Raw genomic sequence first — 14669 nt, forward strand, 5'->3', positions numbered from 1 at the left:
AAGGAATGCATTCCTATGAAAATGTTTTGAAGATTGCTGTTTGGATTGAAGGAAAGATACATCCATTTCCAAAGGAAAGGATTCCTATGCTGTATAAAACGCAGGGAAAAAAACATCCAGTCGAACTCAAGGGAAAATTTCCTACGGTGCTTGCACTCACGCTGTGTTATAGATTCCTGCGTTTTTCCTGTGTTATGGATTCCTGCGTTCCAAACACCCCTCTAGTTATTTCCCGCGTTTTTCCTTTCCTCTGTTTTACCACTACACACTTACTCCATTCCTATGTTTTTTCCTATTCCCGTGTTTTCGATTCCTGCGTTCCAAACAGGCCCCTAGTAGGTAGCTGGAGTATTTGTTTCCGCGACGCCACCAGACCAGAGCAAGCAAGAAAGAAATGGGTACGTTCGTGTGGATGGTTGATGTGACTGACAAGGACGGGCGGTGGACCGGCAAGACGCAGCAGGCCGACAGGCTTATCGTACTACTCTACATTTTTTTCGCGAGGGGCTCACCGCCGCCAGCCTTATCCCAACCAGTTTGGCTCGGCCAACTGCGTACGGCCGGCGAAGCTCTCCCAGCTCCATGCCTTCCGGCCAGGCGGTGGTGAGCACACGTGCAGGCAGCAGGCCATGCACACGTGAAGGCAGAGATCAATAAACACCGGCGAGAGGGCAGGCACTGAAGGGCGGCGGCGAGATCAATAAACACCGGGTATGGGAGCGAAGTCACGTCGTGACTGCTCTGTAACAACAGTGGTAGAGACGACAAGGGAATGAAAAATCTAAAACTGATGACAACGAAGGGAACATGTAATTTTGAATGACAATCAAGAGATTGTTATAGTTTTTAATGGTAATGAAGAAATTTTCTCTTGTTTTGGGGTGGGCAATGCTACATCGGGGAGTTGCAACCTGTGGGTCGTTTGAGAGGGTTTTCATTGGCTATAGCTCCATGCTATAGTAATCTAATGAGAAGGGTTTTCTCTGCATTAACGTGAGGTGCCGAAATCGATGGAGACAAAAAAAAAAAAATGGTTTCATAGGCGCTATGTTATTTTTAGGTGAATGAAAAACCACTTCATAAGCCGTGCAACTACAATATCGTCTATAGAATGTCGTTAGCTGGAGTCAGGGCTACAAAGAGCCATCTCAAATGGAGTCTAAATTTATGTGTGGCTGTTTTGAAACATATTTACGTAGGGGGGCAAGCATGCATAGACTCCCTTTATCTCCAAAAGATGCAATTCTAGCTTTCTACAAAGTTAATTTATCTCAATTTTAACCAAATATGGAGTATATACAAAAATAATATATTTATAATACCAAAAATTATAATTAAATTCATCATAAATTTATTTTTATAATTCGAGTATATATATTTTTGAGTTATAATTAATAATATACTCACCCTGCTCGTTTATGCTGATGCTTATGCTAACATATTGTGAGAGAAAAATATCATTTTATGGTTGAAAATTAGTTTAGAATAAGATCGAGCAAACGGGGCCACTATTTCTATAAACTTAGGCCCCGTTTAGATCCAAAATTTTTTGGATTTTTGCTACTATAGCACTTTCGTTTGTATTTGGCAATTAGTGTCTAGTTATGAACTAATTAGGTTCAAAAGTTTCGTCTTGCGATTTCTCACCCAACTGTATAATTAGTTTTTTTTTCATCTACATTTAGTACTCCATACATGTGCCGCAAGATTCGATGTGACGGATACTGCACAAAAATTTTTAGAATCTAAACGGGGCCTTAGACTGACTCCAACAGACCAACGCAAACACAGGACGCATACTCCAGTTTGCCTCGCGCACAGTAGAAAGGTCCCGTGACCCATATCCTCACTTCTCCGATAGCGGACGCAGCAGAGCGTCGTCTTCCCTTCCTCCGCCGGCGTGCGCGGCACGGCATCCGGCGCCGCCAGCGGCGGGTTCCTCCGACGGCGTGCCCCTGGCACTGGGAGCGGGCTCTGCTGCCGCGGGCTCCCTGCAGCATCGCGTGAGTGCCGGATCTGGGGGCCCGCAGCCGCCTACACCACAGCCACGCACGGATGCCGGAGTTGGGGAAGGTGTGGCTCCGCCGCCGCCCTCCCCTCCCCCACCCTCCTCCTCCTCCCCTCCCCTCCCCTCCTCAATCGCGCTCGGATGAGCACGTGAGCGCGGCACGGCCTCCAGCGCCGCCTCCGCGGGGGCCAGATGCGGCGCACCGGGAGCGGGGCCAGATCCGACCTCCGCGCCCCTCGGCGTGGCGGCGCACCGGCGCAGGCAGGGCCCGGCGGCCTTGCGCAGGCGGCCCAGGTGTGGGGAGTCCCCCGGCGCCCTCTCCCCCGAGCTCACGCCCGGCGGCGGACCCCGGCGCCCTCTCCCCCGAGCTCGCGCCCGGCGGCGGACCCTGCCTCGAGCCACGCCGGCCGCGCTCCGCCGTAGATTCGCCTCGCCGAGTCGAGCCGGCCGCGCCCTGCCCCGACGGCTCCTACGGGCCCACCTTTGCGTCGTCTCACTTCCGAGATGCAGTTTTGCCTTCCGAATCGCCCAGTACCCAGAATGGGTATATGGTTTGGGCGTTTCGTTGGAGGAGTGTTTTGGTACCTAAAAGCACTATGCGTAATGCATTTTTGGGTTTGGGTGACGCCGTCGGAGACAGTCCTAGCTATGCAGAATTGCATCTTCCAAGCATGCGGGCCTTCTACAGAGGGACCAACTGCAGAGACACTATTTTTAAGAGTACGGAGAGCGATCATTCCAACTTTCCAAGGCGAGGCGCCGGCGCGCATGGTGGCATTTATGAAACACGTCGAACTTGCCACGCGGCGCATCACCATTGGCCTCTTGCCGTTCCCGTGAGTACAGCAGGGCAGCCGTCGCGGGCCACACAAGCACTGCGAGCCTAGTCACCTTCCGCGGCCCCAGCCGTCAGCCACAACACTGGACCCCAGGGTAACCTAACCGGAGGCGACGGGGACCCCCCTGGCCGCCCGCTCCTTTATTTAGCGCGGAGCGTTTCGTGCTCGCTATCCACCAGGAGGATAATCAGAGGAAAGTTCTAGTAGTTTCCACTCGACTCGAAGTGGTAGGCGTCTGCTCGCCGTCGACGGCGATGCCGATCCTCGAGAGGTCGTCGTCCCCCGCCGCGGCTGCCGCCGCCGTCGCGGCCCTGATCGCGCTCGCGTCCGTCTCCGGCGTCGCCGGCGAGGTCTTCTTCGAAGAGAAGTTTGACGGTAAATACCCGGATCTCACCCGTCTCTTCGTGGTCTCTGGATCTCCTGTCCTCCTGAGACACTGTGCTTGGATTACTGTCCGGTGCGGCTGTTACTGTTTTTTTGTGGCCTGTTTGCACTCGGATCTGGTTGCACTAGGGGTCCGGCGAAGGTGATTTGGTCCGGTTTCAGTGGAGGCCTCCATGCACTCCCAGATCTGCCTGCGGGCGGGAGGAGGTGCGCAGGGGCGATGGTGGTGGCCGGTGTAGGCTACCGCGGCGGGAGGAGCTGCGCAGGGACGATGGTCGCATTGCTGTTCGTTGGTTCGTGGAGCGATGCCGGTGCGGCTGTTACTGTTTTTCGTGGTCTCGTTTGTTCTGGAGCGCGTTCGCGTCCGTGGGAGTCCAGCGCGCGCCGCGAGGGATCTCTAGCCCAACCCGCCGCTCGCTGTTCTCTCGTGATCTCACGGTCTCGTAGTGTGTTTCATTTCGTCTGTGTTCTGCACTGATTCTTTCTTCGCGTGCATAGATCAGCCTGTTGCGGTGGCAATCGTGTTCGTGTGTGTGTGTGTTTTGATTCGTTTGCAATAGTTTCGGAAATTTCGGGTAACTCGCTAAGGTTTGTTGAGCCCCAAGGTTTAGGGGTTATGGGTTCAAATTTTCGCCGTTTGTGAGATGACTTCGTCATTATCTGGAGAATTTATGTATTGTCTGAACTGTGCAAACTGACGAAAACAGATGGATGGGAGGACCGCTGGGTCAAGTCCGACTGGAAGAAGGACGACAACACGGCAGGCGAGTGGAACCACACGTCCGGCAAATGGAACGGAGATGCCGACGACAAAGGTGAGAACCGACATCCGTAGGGTCACTGATCGTGTTGGTCTCTGTTCTGTTCGGCATGTTGCTTAAGTGACATCCATTTCTGTTTGTGGGTACAGGAATCCAGACCTCTGAAGACTACAGGTTCTACGCCATTTCAGCGCAGTACCCCGAGTTCAGCAACAAGGACAAGACCCTGGTGCTGCAGTTCTCGGTGAAGCACGAGCAGAAGCTCGACTGTGGCGGTGGCTATGTGAAATTGCTTGGGTCTGATGTTGATCAGAAGAAGTTTGGTGGCGACACCCCATACAGGTAAAGATCGGTCTCCATCGATCTCCTTGCGTATTCAAGCCATAACATCTCTGACTGGTTGATTGAACAAACTGTATCTGTAATTTTCACTTTCAGCATCATGTTTGGGCCGGATATCTGTGGGTATGCCACCAAGAAGGTCCATGCTATCCTTACTAAGAACAGGCAAGAACCATTTGATCAAGAAGGAGGCTGCCATGCGAGACAGACCAGCTGACACATGTTTACACCCTGATCATCCGGCCTGATGCCACATACAGCATTCTCATTGATAACGATGAGAAGCAATCTGGCAGCATCTATGATGATTGGGATATTCTTCCTCCAAAGAAGATCAAAGACCCTGAAGCCAAGAAGGTGATGTTTAGAAAATTCTTCCTGCGTTTGCTTAATACTGTAAAATCTTGGTTGTGCTCTTTTCACAGAGGAACTTAATGTAGAATGTAATGGTTGCAGCCAGAAGACTGGGATGATAAGGAATACATTCCTGATCCCGAGGACAAGAAGCCAGAGGTATATACTTTACTAAGCTTGGCATAGTAGTTTGGGTATTCTGTCCACTATGTTCTGTAACTCAGAAAGCTTTAAGTAAAACTATCATTTACTTGTATGACAATCTGAGCCTATATTGTAGTATTATAAGCAGCCTTTTACGAGTGATCTTTGTCACTGTTGGTGTCTGACTTAGATTGTTCTTTGCAGGGTTATGATGATATTCCCAAGGAAATTTCCTGACCCCGATGCAAAGAAGGTGCATATTTTGCTTATTCCATCGTATTTTTATGACACTTATTCCATAGTATATACACCTCCTGTGATCAGATCATCAGCAGATCCTTGATTTCACATTCTTCAATACCTGTTGCAGCCAGAGGACTGGGATGATGAGGAAGATGGTGAATGGACAGCCCCAACCATTCCTAACCCAGAGTACAAAGGACCATGGAAGCAAAAGGTATGAACATGACTAAGTGGCTTAATTATGCAAGACAAGCTGCAGACACATCTGCTGACATGAGTTGATCTTTGTGTTGTCCAGAAAATCAAGAATCCGGACTACAAGGGCAAGTGGAAGGCCCCTTTGATTGACAACCCAGGTATATTTTCCTTTCAATTTTGAGAGAGACAATTTCATTGAGGCTAACCCTGCTTTTCATTTCAGCTTCTATGCTTATTATGAAAGTTAATATGAATTTATTTATTGATGTGTGCAGATTTCAAGGACGATCCATACATCTACGCATTTGACAGTTTGAAGCACATTGGCATTGAGCTGTGGCAGGTTATTGATTTACTCCATGAACGTAATGACTTTCTTAGTTATGTTGTCCGATGCTCCACTAATTTTCATTCTCTATCATACTAGGTTAAATCAGGAACTTTGTTCGACAACATTTTGATAGTTGATGACCCTGAGTACGCCAAGAAGTTAGCAGTGGAGACCTGGGGCAAGCAGAAAGATGTATGCCAACTTGTCTATATGGGGTTACTGTTTTGTACTCTACATTCCTAAGTGCACACAACTAAAATAATGATCTGTTTCAGGCTGAGAAGGCTGCCTTTGACGAGGCTGAGAAAAAGAGGCTTGAGGAGGTGATACACACACTGTCTTTTTGCAATCCCATCCCTGTTCTTTTTTGAGATTCAAGCGTAGCATGACCCCGTTCGCTTCGCTGAAAAAAAGCTGAAACACTGTTTCGGCTGATTTGTTGTGAGAGAAAAACACTGTTCTGGCTAAAAAAACAAGCTGAAAAAGACGGATTATAAGAGAAACGAACAAGGCCGAGAAAATTTATCTAGTTCATTATTAACTCGCAATGTTTCTCTTTGACAGGAATCTGCAAGCAGTAAGGACGACGACGACTTAGATGTAGATGTAAGCTTTGGGTTGATTTGTTTGTGCCTAAGTTTCTAGATATATACCATGCCAATCTTTTGTTAACGCCAAATGGCAATTGCTTATGCCTGACAGGAGGATGAGGATGATGCGGACGATGACAAGGCTGATAATACTGATACTGATGAGGCCGAGGACAGCGAAGATGCTAAACATGTGCGTTAACGTCGTCCCTATACCAACTAGGCTACTCTATTTTTGTTTTTTCACTTCTAACGTTCCTTCCTGTTGATGCTTGTGCAGGATGAGCTCTAGAGCACGCCGAAGTAGAGGACTGCCGTCACATCTTTTTTTTTTTTTCCAGTTTCAGTTTCAATCGGAGCTGTTGATGACAGAGTTACCATCCCAAGGGCGTGTGCCGGTCTCGACATAGCGAGTAGTCCATCATCCCTTTGTAACACTACTGAGAAGAAACAAATCCGGCAATTTCCATTTCCCACTGTAGTGTCTATTCCCCTAATGCGGGCGGTAGTCAGACATCGTGAAACCAAGTTTTCGTCAGTGTTGCGTAGACATTCTTTGCTCGTTGTCTTATATTTTTTGCTAGTTATATTTTTTGCATTCCGTGGGCGAAAAAATGGCCACCGCTTTCTTGTTGGGTATCTACCGTTCCGGCGATTTGTTTTGCTGGTCGTGTTGGGTTAATTGTTGCTGGCCAGCGACAAAAACATGCCTGACCTAATGGACTCGATATGCTTGATTCCTTCCAGCGTTTGGCACAACGGCCACGGAGCCGGACGTGACGCACCGGTTGTTTGGTAGAGGACGGAGAAAGTTCTAAACTCGTAATTCTCTTCCTTTTGGCCTAATTTGCTGAGCATATCCTCAACTTTGTAAAATTGATGTCAAACTCCTTCCAAGCACAAGATGATCAATTTTCAGCATGCAGAGTGAAGAAATGGGCATTGTATTATGGATTTCAGAGTTACAAAAACTAACAGTATAGTATCCTGCAGTGAAACATGAAATTTTGCCCTTTTTCTTAAACTACATGAATTTTTGCTTTTGTTTTTTATATTCCAAACTCCGCAACCAAACAAATTGACTCAAACCATTTAAATTACCTCACTCCCCGGAGTCATTCCCATAGTGACTTTGTCATTTTTAAATAAAACTTTTGGTAAAAACTAGATAAGGTTTTTAAGCCAAAAAATATCTATATAAACTCAAAAGTTACAAGAAAAATCGCAGATAGATTGGGACACTATAAACCAAAATAAATTGTTTAGAGTTTATGAAAATATATGTGGAAGTTTAAGTAATTAAATTTAGCTCTATAAAAATATGAAAAATCTCTAAAAGATATGAAAAACTCTAAAAAAATTCTAATAAATGTCTAAGCAAGTTTAAAATTTTTTCACAACGAAAGCATAATATGCAAGCAAGATGAATGCACACCACATTAATGTATGTTACATTCATATTGTTTGCATCTCATATTTTTGTTGGGAAATTTTTTTAAAACGCGTCTAGACATTGATTAGGATGTTTTGTGATTTTCCCATTTTAAGCTAAATCTAATTTTAAAAAGCTTATAGATATATTTTCATTATTTAAAAATATTTTATTTGGGTTTCTCATGTCTCAATCTATGTTTAGATTTTTTTTTCTCAAAATTTTTTAGAAACCTTATTATTAAGTGTTTATCAGGATTTTTTAATTTAAAAATGATCAAAGCTTCTTGGAAAATGCTTCTAATCTAACTGGTGTAGGGAGGTAACTTAAGCACTTTTAAGAATTGATTGAGGAAGACATTTTTCTGGGCTTTACACTTCGAGAAGGAAACTTGGAATTCGATGATAGCTTTTTGAGAGATAGTAGCTTAGAGCATCTTCAGTAACTTTAGAAAAACTATTATCGTACGTTCTGTTCCTAAACTCACTATCTAAATCATCATTTAGAAAGTTTTTTTTTTAAATCGCTATCTTTCCACCCTCCAACAACTTTTCTAATCTTGTGCGTCCTCTAGAGAGCTAGCCCGCTCTCCATCTTTGGCTAGTGAGAAAATCAGAATAAAAGATAACAATATTTAGAAATCTAATTGTCGGTGCAGAAAGTGACCAACTAGTAAATATTTGTAGTTTTGCTGTACGTTGTGATCGGAGGTGGCCTAACACTCAATGACACATGATTTATACTGGTTCAGGCAACGTGCCCTACGTCCAGTCGGGGTCGGTCGGCGACTTTATTCCTGAGCCCAGGTACTCAAAGTCTGTAGTGGGGGTACAAACGAGAAAGAGGAAGAAGGGGGTGTACAAGAGGTTCGGTCGGCTCCGACCGAAAGGGTCGGAGTCGAAGGCGGTCCTCGGGTCAGGCTTTCCGAGCGGAGGCCGTGCGGAGGCAGTCGGGGCCTGACGCTAGCGCTCCGATCGGAGAGGCCGTTCGGAGCTGGCCTGAGCTAGTGCTCTGGTCGGAAAGATGGGCCGATGGCGGCCAGGACCTGAAGCGAGTGCTCCGGTCTGTTGAGTTCAGACTCTTGGGCCGGTCCAGAAGAAGAAAAGGACGTTCTTCTGGGCCGAGCCTTGGCGTGGAAGCCGGTCCCCGAGGGACCCCGGGTTTATGAACCCGACAGGAGCCCCCGAGCCCCCGGGCGATTTGGACAGAATCATCTGGGGGATTTTTGTCTTGCCGGTGGGTGCGCGCGAGCGCACCCGCGGGTGTAGCCCCCGAGCCCCAGGTGGTTCAGGCTGAACCGGTTGGGGGTGTTGTCTCAACAGGCATGTATGCATGTTTTTTAGTTTGAGACAGAATTTTGTTTAACCATGGCGTCGTTACGCAGCCGAGGTGTTTTTAAGCGCGGGGATTGGATTGAGACAGAACTTAATGATCCCGGCGTCGGTGCGCGCCGGGGATCGGACGAGGAAGTTTTTAGTTTTTGAAACAAGCCCTAGCGTCGGTGCGCGCCGTGAACGGAAATAACTTAGTTTTGGATGCAACAGAGTTCGATCTTTGGCGTCGGTGCGCGCCGTGGGATCGGGTAAGGTGGAGTCACGAGTAGACCCAGGCGTCGATGCTCGCCGTGGATCGAAAGAGTTAGTTTTAGTTAGTGAAGCCGTCTGAAGCCGTTACGCGAGTTAAGGAGTCGCGGTCCCAAGCCGTAGCCGGATGTCGCCTATCCCGTCGATGCGAATTAAGGAGTTGCGGACCCAAGCCATAGCCGGATGTCGCCTATCCCATCGATGCGAGTTAAGGAGTCGCGGTCCCAAGCCGTAGCCAAATGTTGCCTATCCCGTCGACGCGAGTTAAGGAGTCACGGTTCCAAGCCGTAGCCAGATGTCGCCTATCCCATCGACGCGAATTCGGAGTCGCGGTCCCATGGCGTTTAAACCCCCGAGCCCTGTCAGGCCTTCATGGGGGCTATGAGTCGTTTTTGCGCTACCCCATCCGGTTCCTCACAACCGGAGGGGCTGAGTTTCGTCGCCTGTCCCGATCGCTCGGGCTCGAAGACTAGCTCGGTGAGCTCGCTAACGGGTGTGATCGAGTGGAATCCGGGTCCGTCGTTCATGACAGGGTCGGCATAGCCCTCTTGTGACATTCCACTACTCATTTACCTGTAGCCCGATAGATGCCTAGGTCGTTCCATAGACTGACCCAGGTGGCCTGACGGCCTCCCTTCGATGGAGATTCTGTGGGCTTGGCGAGAGGTTCAGGATCGAACGAGAAGGTTAAGATGACCCGGTTTGCCAGACCGGGCGAAGGCCGCACGGTGTTCATCTATGGTTTTCTCCCCAGGCTCTGTTTGGTTGCTCATATCGAATGAGGCAAGCCACCGCTTCGTGGCGCAACACGGAGCGTTTTGGTGCATTTCGCTGCACGTGCGATGCTTAGTTCCCGAGCCCCCGGGCGGTTCATGCCCTAACCGTCTGGGGGTTCAGGCCTATGAGATGAATGCGCGTATGGATGTATGAATGATTTGTAATGAAATAGAGGGGCTTTGATGGTGTTTTACCTTGAAGACTGGAGCGATGGGGTTCGAAGAGCTCCAGTCGAAAATGCCCGTCCGAGACCTATGCTTGTCAATCGTGGGTTAGCTCTCGTGTGAACAGTTTTGTATTTAATGAACACATGCTTACCTTGATGACCTGAGAGACGAGGTTCGGAGAGCTTCAGTCAAAAATGTCCGATCGGGACCCATGCTCGTCATTCGAGACGGAGTCGGCATGGCCCGCATGGGGCACCCCTTTGCTTCCTACCTGTATCTCAGGTGCTTATCCTGAGTGAATCGATCGACTCAGGAGGCCAGTTGATCTCTCCTAGGTGACTCGATCGACTCAGGGAGGTCTGGTGGTCTCTTCTGGTGGAGATTCCTTGCTCTTCCTTCCTTCTTCTTTCTCACCGAGAGTGCCTGTACGCTGCGGTGGTTCCTTAGTGAGAGGAAGAGTGAGCGAGGGGGAGGACTTATGGATCCTTTTGCAAACCCGGAGTGTGATGTCGGATTGGAGGTGAATGTCGCCCTGGTCTTGGCCGAGCCGGGTGCCGCATCGTCGGGAAGTGAGCAGCTCAAGCCTTCGTCGGTTGCACCATCATCGGATGTTGCCGGGTCGGCCCAGTAGCATGTAAAAATATAATAGTAGTTAGCAAATGTAGGAAGTTTTAAGTTCGTGGGGAAGCCCCCCGTGTAAGACGTTTTGTGTGTGTTTTAATGACTGCAATCGGTTTTTGTTCTTGTGATAGAGTCGCTCTATTCGGGGAAGCTTGTTCCCTTTCGTTCCTTAGTTTTTCCTTAGCATAATTTTGTTTTAAATTTCTTTCTATCTTGTACCTGCCCGTTTGTTCTGTAGGTTACAACTTTGCCAGCCCGGGGCGTGGCCCACGAGGCTCGGCCGGTCGTAGCCATAGGAAAAGGCGGGGTGCGATCAGTCGGAATGTTCTAAAGTAAAGTTACGTAAGGTAAAACAAAAGAGCGAACTACCCCCTCTTTAGGGTAGGAAGGAATTTCTCCATACAAAAGCAAAAGAGTACTTGAGGTAAAAACAATAACAAAGGGGTAGTAGAGCCCCCTAGTGGAGCCCCCGAGTGCCCCGAGCCAAATAGTGTTCGGGTCAGGGTGCTCTTGTAGGAGCGTTTGCTAAGTAAGGTAAGACTAAAACTTAGGAAAAGAAGAAAATACATAGCTATTCCAAGGTCCACGGAGAGGGCGTCGTCGTCGTCGTCCTTCAGTCGGTGCTTCCTCGTCTTCTTCCTCATTTGGCCTGCTAGCCTACCTCAGCAGGTGCTTGAGGAGCTGGTAGTCCTTATAGAGATGGTTGACGGGATAGTTGTGGTTGGTGCACGGGCTCTCTATGAGCTCGTGAAAGTGGCCCAGAGGGTCTTGCCGGGGCTGAGTGCCCGCATAATCTGCCGCGGCGGCCAACGTGGAGTTGGCCGGTTGGCGACGATCCTTTCTGTTTTTTCCCCTCTGCATGGAGGGGGGATTCGTCTTGATCCTGGCACCTGGCCTTACCTTTGTCGTGGCCCCCATTGAAGCGCGGCAGAAAAGGTGCTTGCTAGGGATGTTGGACAGAGGTCCGTGGTTCTAGGCTATCAGGGCTGGGACTTCGGTCGACGCTGCACGTGTCTTGGTTTGGCCCGAGCCGCGTGTAGATGGGCGGTTGGCTCAGGGCGGTCATCAAGTCAAGACGAGGAGCGGTTGTGGCTTCTTGTGCCGCAATCGGTGGTTGTGGCGATGACAGGGTGTAGTGCCCTGTCTGCTGTGTCCATGTTCCCCGAACGGGGAGCAAGGTCATGGGTCGGCATCGCGATACGGAGCACTCCGCTTGCTGAACGGCGACGGTCTCCAACAGTGCCCGGAGGTTCTGGTGGATTGCTCGTCCACGAGGGTCGTTCGGCTCGGGCAGGTCACGCAGGAGCATTGCCGCGACGGCAACATTCTGACTGCCCTGAGTGAACTACGGGGGGTTGGTCCCCCGAACCGAAGCGTTGCGCTGGGGCTGACGGGCGCGACCCCGAGCACCGCTCGTCGGTCTATGCGCACGGGGCGCAGTGTGGTGCGTCGAGCGCGTTGGTGCAGTTGGTGGCTGATGCGGCCACTGTCATCGTAGATCCTCCCCGTGCTCATGTGTGAGCTTAGGGGTTCCCGCGTGGGGGCCCGGTGGGGCGTGGGTCCGGAAGGACTCTGTTACCCCTAGCGGCCGTTCTGGGGCGTCCGCTGTAGCGTATTCTCGGGACCGACAGTGGCTAGGCGCCACGTCGCCGATGCTGGAGCCGTTGCTCCCGACGTCGTCATCCATGATGTCGAGGAAATAGGTGGGAGCATAGCTCGCCATCCCCACGAACTCAGATGAGAGAGGGTGCGGCGCCAGCACCTTTTGGAGTCCCCGGGCGTATGCATCCGCGAAAGACACAAGGCCATAGGGGAACCGGCCGTATGGCGGCTGCGATGGAGACAACGGTATCCCACCGGGTATTTGGCGGAAGATAGAGCGCAGTAAGTAAATAACAGCATGTATATTACTCATAGCGGGGTTTGAGCAGAGAGTTTGCTCGGAATGAAGCGCAGATGCCACGCCGTTGAAGTCGCGCGTCCCAGAGTCGATGGAGGACGTCGCTCCGACGGGTGTTGGGTCGTGAGCCTCCTCACGGAGGTGAAGTACACCGAGCCGATCGACGACGAAGTCCAGGCTCCCGAAGCGAAAGGCCTGGAATGGCTCGAAGGTAGGTGGAACCCACATCCCGGCGGGTGAGAGTGTGGGGAACTCCAGCGAGCCGAAACGAATCGTATCGCCCGAGCCCGCCACGGTGGGGGTGGCAGAAAAATGGGCCATCCGATGACCAAAAGAGTGTTGAACGTACAACGTCTTTCCCACGAACGGCACCAACTGTCGGTGCAGAAAGTGACCAACTAGTAAATATTTGTAGTTTTGCTGTACGTTGTGATCGGAGGTGGCCTAGCATTCAATGACACAGGATTTATACTGGTTCAGGCAACGTGCCCTACGTCCAGTCAGGGTCGGTCGGCGACTTTATTCCTGAGCCCAGGTGCTCAAAGTCTGTAGTGGGGGTACAAACGAGAAGAAGGAAGAAGGGGGTGTACAAGAGGTTCGGTCGGCTCCGACCGAAAGGGTCGCGGTCGGAACTTGGCGGTCCTGTGGTTGGGAGTGTTAAGTCGATCTAGTGAGTCTGGGCTTGAAGAAATCGATCTCCCCTGGCTGGAGGGAGTGCATCATCTTTTATAGATGAAGGGGATGGCTTTACAGGTGAGAGGGGGAGAATACAGATATTTCTAAGTCTTGCTGTCTACGGTGATGAAAACTGGATAATGGTTGAAGCCTCCCAATACTGTTGATGTCGCTGTAGGATGTCAGATGTGTACGGAAGGTCGAGCTATCTTCTTCAGGAAGGATGACGCCGGTACCTGCAAGATACTTCTTAATGCCTAGTGGCATGTGAGGAGCCATGCTATCTTCACCCGGTATGGCAAATCTTGGAGCCCATACCGCAATCGGTGTCCAGAGACACGCGGAGGGGGCTTACCATATGGGAGTTTCTAGCGGCCCCTACAATACTTTGTGTTAGGGTGGCTGCAGAGCACTGCTTCGTGTAGGGTATGGTCCCTGGTACAGCGGTGTTGACTTGTGAGCCATGCCTTTCCTTTCTCCGCACGCCTTCTGGTTCTTTCCGAGCGGGCGTCCCCGGTCGGATGGTCCCCAGTCGGTTCTGGCGCGCCAGTCGGAGAATAGTGATGGTGGTGTTTTTCTATGAATCCCGGTTGAAGACACGGGGTCGGAGTCAGAGGCGGTCCTCGGGTCAGGCTTCCCGAGTGGAGACCGTGCGGAGGCAGCCAGGGCCTGATGCTAGCGCTCCGATCGGAGAGGCCGTTCGGAGCTGGCCTGAGCCTGAGCTAGTGCTCCGGTCGGAAAGATGGGCCGATGGCGGCCAGGGCCTTAAGCGAGTGCTCCGGTCTGTTGAGTTCAGACTCTTGGGCCGGTCCAGAAGAAGAAAAGGACATTCTTCTGGGCTGAGCCTTGGCGTGGAAGCCGGTCTCCGAGGGACCCCGGATTTATGAACCCGACACTAATTAAAGAAGCTATTAGAGAGTTTTTTTTTTGGTTGCCAAACTCTCCATTCCTATCAATTACAAAGGAGACATGGTAGGCCAGGGCTCTGGACATCTTATGGGCCTAGGTACGCAGCAGCAAAACAGTCTGTCAGCCCATGTATCTCAACCGCATTTTCAAAAAAAAAAGTATCTCAACCGCAACAAAAAAAAAGGAAAAGAAAAAAAAGGCCGCAGTATCGATAGTGAGATTAGACTGACTCCAACGAAGAGGACCCAAAAGCAAGACGCATTCCCCGGTTTACATCGCGCACAGTGAAAGCGTCCGTGACCCATAAACTTCGTTCTCCAACCGTCGGGCGCAACAGGGCGTCCTCTTCCCTTCTTCCTCTCGTGAGCGCCGCCGCATCTTCCCTTCCTCCTCTCGCAGGCCCGCCTCCGG

At 50.3% G+C, this 14669-nt stretch overlaps 1 pseudogene; it reads left to right on the plus strand.

Moving 5' to 3' along the window:
* Nucleotides 1-3003: 3003 nt before the first annotated feature.
* On the plus strand, nt 3004-6744 carry LOC136537545 (calreticulin-like; annotated as a pseudogene).
* The last annotated feature ends 7925 nt before the right edge of the window (nt 6745-14669 follow it).

The sequence above is a fragment of the Miscanthus floridulus genome, chromosome 2 (genome assembly GCF_019320115.1).
Source record: "Miscanthus floridulus cultivar M001 chromosome 2, ASM1932011v1, whole genome shotgun sequence".
Lineage (NCBI taxonomy): Eukaryota > Viridiplantae > Streptophyta > Magnoliopsida > Poales > Poaceae > Miscanthus > Miscanthus floridulus.